The 9,350-nt window shown below is 39.0% G+C and overlaps 1 long non-coding RNA gene across 1 annotated transcript in view; it reads left to right on the top strand.

Moving 5' to 3' along the window:
* Positions 1-8,826, top strand: part of LOC121674607 — a 27,257-nt gene extending 18,431 nt beyond the window's left edge. The window contains exon 7 of the long non-coding RNA XR_006019700.1: positions 8,814-8,826. This is a non-coding gene — a long non-coding RNA (uncharacterized LOC121674607). The remainder of the gene's footprint in view (positions 1-8,813) is intronic.
* Positions 8,827-9,350: the final 524 nt, after the last annotated feature.

Consider the following 9,350-nt stretch of genomic DNA (forward strand, 5'->3'; position numbering starts at 1 on the left):
TGTCCTGGCTTGCAGTGTATTCTATTACCATCCTCAGGAGCCGTTGAAACCAGGTGGGGCAGTGTTTCCTTGCCTCCTCCCCCCAGACTATCTTTCTGTTAATTGCCCATCATTGTCCTGCCCCCTGACTCAGAGATAACTCCCTCCGGACTATCTCCTGTTAATGAGCCTAATCAACACTTTGCCTCATGACTCATTACCCCATTGTGAGATGCTCCGCCCAGAGGGAGGAACCAAGCATCCCATCGTGGATATAATCTGAGGCTGAACACCAGAGACACCGGCTTCCCACTGGATTTCCAGAGGACAGGAGCTACACAGCCACCATTGGACTTCCTGAGGAAGAGCAGACTGTTTTACTACAGGATCACTGCTTCAGAGAACTGCAGCCACCATTCTACCAGACTGCCACCACCACCCTGCCTAACAGGGTGTCAGGTTGTACCTTGACTCTGTCAGTTTGACAGTGTTTTCTTTTACCTTTTTTTTCCCCTTTTCTTTAATTTCCATTAAATTGTTATTCTGACTTAGTGCCTCCCACTGGTTTGTTTTCAAACTAGTACAGTTGGGTAAATACAGTTAAGGTTCTGGTTTTGTTTGGTTTTTTTTTTTAAGTAGCTTCTTTTGGGTCTGTGTTGGTCTTAAGATTTTTAAGCACAATAAAATCTAACAACCTCTACTTCTGAAATTGTACCAAAAATACAATAAAATTTAAGAATACTGAAGGAAAAAAAAAAAAAAAGAAAAATCTAGACAAACCCAACCCAGTCCCCAAGCATACACTTTGCACCCACACAGAACCCATTGCCTGATTCAGTGGGCTGTGTTCAAAAGCGAGGTGTAAAGGGTAGAAATCACATGCAGATCTGAGTGTAAGCAAGACTAAGGATGGCATAACTGTAGTGATGAAATACAGAAAAGTGTAATCTCTAAACCTGTATGGTATTCTCATATAGTTCATGAATAAATATAAATTGTTTACTGATAATTAGAAAAGAGTGCATTTCTACATGTGTTGATGCATTTATATATGTGTATGAGTATGTAACTGGGCTGTTCACAACAGTCTTTTACTTTAAGGCTTTTGTCTTATCAAGAGCTTAAAGCTGAGTTGAAGATGGGACATAAATTTGCTTGAGATATTTGCCATACTTAGTGACTTGGAAGAGGCAGATGACTGCTTCTGATGGCACAGAAACAGACAGGTTCACATTTTTTGTAGCTTTGCTGTCAAAGACTGCAAGATGATTTCCTGAAAATTGTGTGTTCTGATGATAATAGAGATGGCAAGGGTTCTGTGCTTCTTTAATAATAATATAAGGGAAAATGTTTCATCTTTTGTATAAATCTTAGCTTGAAAATGGATTTTTTTTTTTGTCTTCTAGACCAACCAATTAAATTTTTTGTTAGGTGCGAAGGAAAAAGGAGGGTTAAGGTATGCTTTTTCTATTAAGCATACTTGTAAGGAAGTCTAAGGGTTTTTTGCTGCTTGTATTTATGTAATAACACCACCACCCAAGTACCACTCCCCCAAATAGAGAAAACCCATAAATATTGGCATTACCAGCCACGAGGTTTTTAAACTAGTGTGGTGTATACATCAGTCTAAAAATTAGGTTTAGCCAACTTAAATGGTTTAATCTGACCTCTCTGAGGGTCCCCTTCTATGCTCATTGAAGAATGATGGGCATTCCTGCGAGATATCTTAATTTCATATGAGACATCACTTAAATGTGTGGGCTAATTCACCTGTTAGGATTTCTTACTGCCTTCCTGCAGTTAACTTTACAGGGGAAATCTAGAAGGTAATACGCCTGTTGGCTAACACTGTGTGGGATGAATCCTCCTGGAGGTGATTGTTTCAATATCTTACCTTGTAGGTCTGCAAAGAGTGCTACCAAAATAAATGGATCCTCAATATTTGTTTAAGTTCAAACTTAAGGAAACCTTAAGTTCAGAGAAGCTTGTGTTACAAATTGGTAGATTTTGGTGTTCTCATAGTTTGATGTTAGGGCACAAGTGCTGAGACTAACCCACAAGTCACAGTCTGGGTTCACTTGTACCCTGTGTACAGCTGTATTCTTGGCTGGTTTTGCATAAGGAAGGTGCCAGAAACCAAAGGTTTAGATTCTAGGTTTGGTATTTCCTGATCTGAAAGAACTGAGATTTTGATAAGTATCAGATGACAATTCCACTGTCTCAGGGGAGGATTTTGACCCATAGTAAATGTGTGGCAAACCTCATGTTTTTATATAGAATGAATCTTTGACAGTATTTGTATTATGTTTAAGTTCTTTATTTTGAGGTATGTCCCTCTGTCATAATGCAGAATAGGTAGAATAAATGACAAATGCAAGTTCAGAGCAATTTGCAGCTTTCACTACATTAAGCTGGAATTATCTGTACACGCAAATGTGTGCATCTCTGGTGTAGTTGGTTACATGCTGGAGCAATTGTATCTGAAATGCATAGAGGTGCTATTAAGACCAAAAAGTAAATTGGGACACTTGTGTTTGTAGGAGTTTAGATTTTTTTATTGTCTCTATGGAGGTTTTATTTTAAAAGAATAGCTATATCCACAGCTGGATAACTGAAATAGAAGTACCGCTGAAAACATGCTGCAGACTCCACTAACTTACTCCAGTGGTAGGGAAAAAGTGGTGAAAGGCATCATCTTGCTTGTGTAAAAGGAGAGGTGCTTTAGGTGTAGCATCTCTCACTTGGGAATACGGCTAAGCTGTAAGTGAAATTGCTTGTGAGAGCTGCTCTGGGCTGGATCTGCTACTGGACCGAGCCGTGAGATCTTGTGAGGGATGGCTCATCCCCTGACCTACTGTTTGGCTGTTTTGGATTTGTGAGCACTCCAGCTAGAGACTGACAGCCTGCATCTGTGCAATGCTCACTCACTGCCGCTGGTGGTTGTAATCACTGATACATTTCTGGTTTGTTACAGCTTTCAGAAGAGCTTGGACCTTCACACAGGCTGACATCCCACTGGTGTTGAGGTGTTTGGCTCTAGTTTTTGCTGCTCTTCTTCCTCTGATAAACAACTTCTCTCAAAATACATTAAGAAATACCACCTGAGTTCAGAAATCTCATTAACCAGTTCCCAGGCCATCTTTACCCTCGAACCACTCCCTGTGGAACATTAGGTTCTTAAACTTCCACCTGAGCATTTCAGGAAATAAAGAAGTTGTTGGCATTGTCAGGCTTTTGTGCTGAAAGACAGGGATTATATGTAAGAAGAGAAAAAATAGTTCTTATGTGGCAATTAAAAGCACTTAAGAGTGGTCTTTCCTGAGTGCTTTGTGTGAGATATGGTACTGGTGGTAACTCCAGTGTGCTGAGAGGATCATGGGGATTTGTCTTGTCCAAAGGGTGAACATGTTGATTTCTGTTCTGGTTACCTCTAGCTGATAGGTTCTGCTTACTTACAAATGAAGAGTGTGACATTTCAAGGCAGAGTTAGTTGAAATGTGCCAAAGCTGACAGTGAACCCTACAACTGGTTTCTTCTTTGTGTCTTTCATTTTTAATACAGTCTCTATATAAAACAGTAAATGATTCAATAAAAACTACTGATGCTGTAGCATTCAATGGAGGAAACAAAATTCACTAAATTTCTTCATGGTTACTTTTTATAATGAGTATATTATTATAAGCTCATCCAATGTTGAAATAAAAATATAAATTATTGAAAATGTTATCAAATAAACTTAAAAATTCGGTGGTTAAGTATACTTGAATCTTATTTAGCCAAATAGAAATTGCTCTTTAAAATGGTTTTACTCTAAGACTCCACATTTATTATTTGACTGTGGTTTAAAAAATCTGTAGGGATAAGAAAACCTAGTATCACAACTTTATACCAGACAGAAGCACTGTTCTCTGAAACACAGTTGTGAAGAATATACTACTGCAACAGGATAAAAGTTTCCCTTCAGGTAAGTTATAGATTTCTTGATTTACAGGAAAATGTTAGTTAGAGAGTTATGTGGAGAGAAGCTACTGGCAATTTGTAAGTAGAATCTCTATGAAGGAATTAAAGAAAAATTTTTCTAAGAGAAGAAGATTCTCATAGTGTAAGAAACTGATAAGCATCCCAAGTCTCATCTCCCTGTTGTACATTTGGCACAGAAAAGGTTGGAGATGCATACCGAACATAAACACTTGGTCCCTCTTCATCTGGAAGAATAATAGTTGGACATTTGGAACTGAATACGTAAAGTGTTACTATAATGGGAAGTGTTTTCTTTCTTTAGAATGCTGCCATGTGAATTGTATTAACTTGTTTGCACAACATTCAGATGGTTCTTTAACTTGAAATTGCTTGAGTGGTAAGTACTCATTTATGACAACAGCAGTACTTTATTCTGAAGAATTCTGGCAGCTTTTCCCTGACTTTGCTTTGGGGAACTGTTTTGATCCTTGTTGATGTTGGGCTCAGAGGACACTGACGTAACATGTTGGTTGTTTAATAGCATTTAGCAGTAGCAAAGGAATGTGAAGGAGATGTAGGTATGTGGAATTTAATTAAACAAGTTGGAATTCAGCCAAAACTCAGATCAACAGTCCCAATCTTGCAAAAAGCAAGAAGAGACTTGTAATAGTTGGTAAGTGAACTGAGCTCTCATTTTGGTGTCACCTTGACAATTGTGTTGTAAGCAATCTGCTTTTCTAGGGAATTTGTTCAGTGATGTTGTGAAGGATGGTCTGTACCACTTACTAAATTACTAGTAATTACTGGAGATTACTTCTGGTGGCATTCTGCCCTGTTTTTACATCTTTCACATAAGCACCAAGCTCAATCTTAGCATTTGAGAACAGGCAAGAGTAGCTTGCAGTAGCAGAGCTGCAGGTGCAGTATGGTGCAGTTGCATGCCCACTAGAATTTTTAATATGTTGGGGGTTTTTTCCATTTTTTTCCCCACTGTTGTTCGAGCAGGCTGTACAATAAGCTTGATAAATTAATTAGAAAGGGGACCTTGAATACAAAATAAGTGCTTTATTTCTTTTTTTTTTTTTTTGGTATGTTTATTACCCTGTTGTAAGTGGGCAGAAATATTCAGTAATAATTAGTTTACTGAAAAGACTGCTGATAACAGGTTTTGTACGTACAAGGTATGATTTATAGAGCCAGATTATAATCTGTTCTTTATCCCAGCCCCAGGCAGTATAGTTACTCTGAAGTAAAGTGAAAGATTTCCGTATGTCTTTTTAAGTGATCTTTCAATATGAATATGACAGGTTCTACAAGAATTATTTCTTTGCACTCTAAAAAAGGAAGAAAATTTAGATGCAGAAATTAATAATCTTGACATATTTCTGGTTTGCTTCGTAAAACATCTTGGAACACCAGCCTTTTATCAGAAGTTCACACACTTTGGTAATTTGGGAGACGCTAGTAGTGGAAGTCTAATGTGGCTTTCATGTGTAACTGTGATTGAATAATATAAAATATTTTAAATGTACTTAGACCAGTATGCAATTATTTTCTACTCCAACTGCCAGGTATAGTAGAAATCTTCCAAGTCTACTCTGACTCCAAGCCAAATTATTCAAGGAATATCTGAATTTGTATGTTTTAGTTTCTCCGCAGTCCAGCAAACAGGGATGTGTGTAGCTTTTTGAATGTCAATTTCCATGAGTCTGAGAGGAACCCCGGCTAGGTCTTAAGGTGTTAACTGTGCTTCCTCTTGAACAAACTGATCCTTGCATTCACTGTCCTTCCTACTTTGCTATCGTGAAAGACCTTTCATAGAGCAGTAGCTCCACAAAGTGCAGGCTCAGCACAGGTTAAGGGCTGTAGCAGAGTTGACAGAAGACTCTTGTGTTATATTCAGGCAAAGGTTCTACTGCTATAAATAATGCATGTTTTAATTGGAAACTTCAAATGGAAATATCCGTCTCTAAAGGCTCATTGATTTCAGTATAATCTCTAGGGGCAGATTCTGTTTACGTGCTGAACGTGCAACACATTCCCCACTTTTGTGCTTGGTTTTCTTCATCAGCACTACCTGCGCAAGTGAGCTCCTTCCTATAAATTAAGATGAATGTCATATATACATAATCATCTGGGAATTTTTATCACTGTATATTATAAAAGTTGCATGAAACACAAGACTGCATACCCACTGATGTTAAGAATTCTAGTTTCCTTTTCCCTAGGTCAGTATTAATTGGAGGGTGCACCATAACTATTAAATTTGATTATTAGTAGGGAATGAGTTTAAAAGCAGATAATAAACATTCATTTCTTGCCAGATTTTCCTGGATTTAATCACACTGTGCCTGATGTTAACCACAGACTTGGGCCTCCATATACAGCTACACTGTCTAGGCTGATACCTGGTTAATTAATGAATCTGGAACTCTAATCCCATCCAACAGGATGGGCACAACTTTTCTTACTATTTTAATTAAATTGATTTAAAACCACACCTTAAGGCCTCTTCTAAACATAACATCCTACTGACTTCACTAAGGGTGCCTGACAGTTACCGAAGTGGTGTCTAAGTGTGTGACTACAGATGTGTGTGAAGGCTAGTAGTTTGCTTTGGGCTAGGTTGATTTTTGCATTAATTTGGATCCTTTCTGTTTGCATGCATTCATCAGTCTTGTTCTGAACTCATTTAACAGTGTCAATAAGAATTTTGCAAATTCTATTAGTAGTTTATAGATATTAAAATAATAAATGAACCCCTGCCACACAACTTGCAGAATTGTAGAAAAAAGGGAAATAGATTAGGGTGGTTAATGTAATTTTATTGCTGTCCACTTTGAGCCCCCTAATCTGTTGTTTGTGGGCAAGCCAAAGCAACTTACACCTAGAATGCATCTAAGTTGTAGAATTTAGGAATACAATAGGATTTAAATGTAGAAGTCCTGAGTGATGTGGAATCCTTCCAGAAGTGCCTGAAGGCTGACTTCAGAAAAGGCTGTAGGAACACCGGACCCCAAGCTTTGAGTGCCTATAGGCACCCCGTCTTTCAGCATGAGTATGTACTGAGTTACAGGTGAGCCAGGTGCCTCAGAGTGCCATCAGGAAGATGCTAACATTGAGTAGGGAGCCTCCAAGAGGCAAGGTTGAACACAGGATTGTCTTTTTACCCCCAATCTTCAGACTAAAGTACCTCCAGCTGGTTGTGATTAACTCGTGAACTCTTACCCCTTGATGGATGGCTGGAGTTTGCTTTGACTAGACACAACCTGGGAAAGTCCTGGTGCCCCTAATCTTAATTTATTTGTCTCTGTGAAGATCGTGTGTAGAGGTTTAGAAGACTTCTTTGCACAGTAAGACATTGTTTTTTATTCTGAGTTTCCCAAGAGAGTGCAAAAGGGTTAAAACCTTTTGGAAATGGAGTTTATCGAGTGTTCCTATGAAAGTGTTATGCATGAGGAGACTTGGCTTCTAATTTCTATTTCAGAGAGTTTTCGAATATTCTGTATTAAATGGAGCAGGGTTTAGGCTACATCATTCCATGTAGCACAACTTAAATGTTACGTTGTATAGACTTTCTCTTATTTTTCTAGTAGCTAATAGTGACTGAATTAGTCTGTTAGCAGTGGTTTCAGACATTCTTCTAGCTTTATGGTCAGAGCCCTTTCTTTAGGGGTAGCAGAGATAACATAAGGCAGAAGACAGTTTTTAAATTTTTTCACTGAGGCTTCAAAGCAAGTCCAGGGCAGAAGTCAGGCAAGGAAAAACAGTTCTGTCTTGTGCATGAGTCTTTTCAAATATACCTGTCCTCTTTAGCAGAGCGCTAGAAATAGAGAAGAAAGATAACTTCCTTCCCTTCTTTCTCTAGAAGATTCGTCCTGAAAACAAATTCAGGATCGTTACTAAAACTAAAAAGTAGGAAGGAGAAGTCTGAACCAGATAGAACTGCTCAAATCTGATTTTTGTTGAAGAACTAATAGTTAATGCTATTATATGTAGTTACCTCTACATTCTGCAAGGCAGTGCATTGTATAAGTACATTATTCTTTTCTGCATCATAAATATACAGGACTTAGTGGTATACATGGTGTACGCTCTTGGATTGCATTGCACCTAAATCAGTGTTTTTAACTTCACATTCCTGTTCCAAGGTAATTCTACATATAATGGGAAACCTAAAAGGCCAACAGAGCAGCAGTGTTGGCAGAAAACATCTTGAAAACATTTATGGATTATGTTCTCTCATTTACACTGTATTTTCAAAATAAGCAGCTCCCTGTGGACTCCTAGACACAGAAAACATGTTCCAAGAGATGGCATGTGAAGATGAACCAACAAAGGTAGGGTAGGTGAAAGTCCCACACTGCAAACTGATATTCAGCATTCTTTTGAGTCATTGCCCTGGTAACTCCACACCCTCTGAGTAATATGGTCATACAGCAGTGATAAGCCACCATAGCCCCTGGAGAAGGAAGCTCTTTTTGTGTTCCCAGCCAGGCATATGCAAAGGTATGCCCATAAGCTGTTGCTGAAAGTGCTGGTTGCATCTAATTGGTGTTAATTTATTCCGGTCTGAATTGTATTGAGAACTAGCTGTTAGCAGGAGCAGAAGAATTTTCCTCTCTATAGGTGTCGATTCAAGTCTTGCTGAAGGACAGTGCGCTGCTGTGTTTGTTAGTAATTCTTATCCTCGGAGCAAAGGGATCTGTAGCGCTCCTCTTTTGTGTCATGAAGAATATTTTGGCCAGATTTTATTATTCTTGCCAGTCCGAGTTGGCAAGAAAGCGTGGTTCCCTGTCCTCCTTATGTCTCCGGTGGCCCTGCCACTGAGGTTACTCGTGCTAGCAGCTCTTGTCCAGAACCAGATTGCTTAGGGAGTTGTTCTCAGATTTTTGCTACTGACGCACTTGTTGTGAAACAATGTCTCTCTCTGGCTCCCAGTTTATAGGGGTGGGTGTGTCCAGTGTTAGAAAAGGCCATGCACTAGTAAATAGCTGCGTTACTGTTTCTTTGTCGTTGTTCTTTCTTCGTACGCAAGTACAAGGAAGCAACAACCTAATATAATGTTATAACCTAGTACTAAGAAAGCTTCACTTCCTCCACAATAGTCGGTGCAACTGGCTCAAGGCGTTTGATTGTTGTCTGAATTTCGGAAATGATGTCTTGGTGATTGGAATGCCCTTTCTTCACTTGCCAGCTGCGGCACAGGGGTGCCTCAGTTCCATTTTCGTGTGCCAGCTTTAATTTCTGTTTCCTTAACAGAAAGTGAGCAATGCAGCACACCTTTCCTAGCATGCAATTAATCCTGCCTTAGTCACTGCTGGCCGAACAGGCAGAAACAGATAATTTGATAGAAACTGTCTCTAATTAAACTGAGGCAGACATGTCCTGTTGAAGATTGGAGGAAATCC

Source organism: Corvus kubaryi, unplaced genomic scaffold, assembly GCF_017639235.1.
Source record: "Corvus kubaryi isolate FWS band 111438036 unplaced genomic scaffold, C.kubaryi_AGA036_p1.0 69, whole genome shotgun sequence".
Taxonomy (NCBI): Eukaryota; Metazoa; Chordata; class Aves; order Passeriformes; family Corvidae; genus Corvus; species Corvus kubaryi.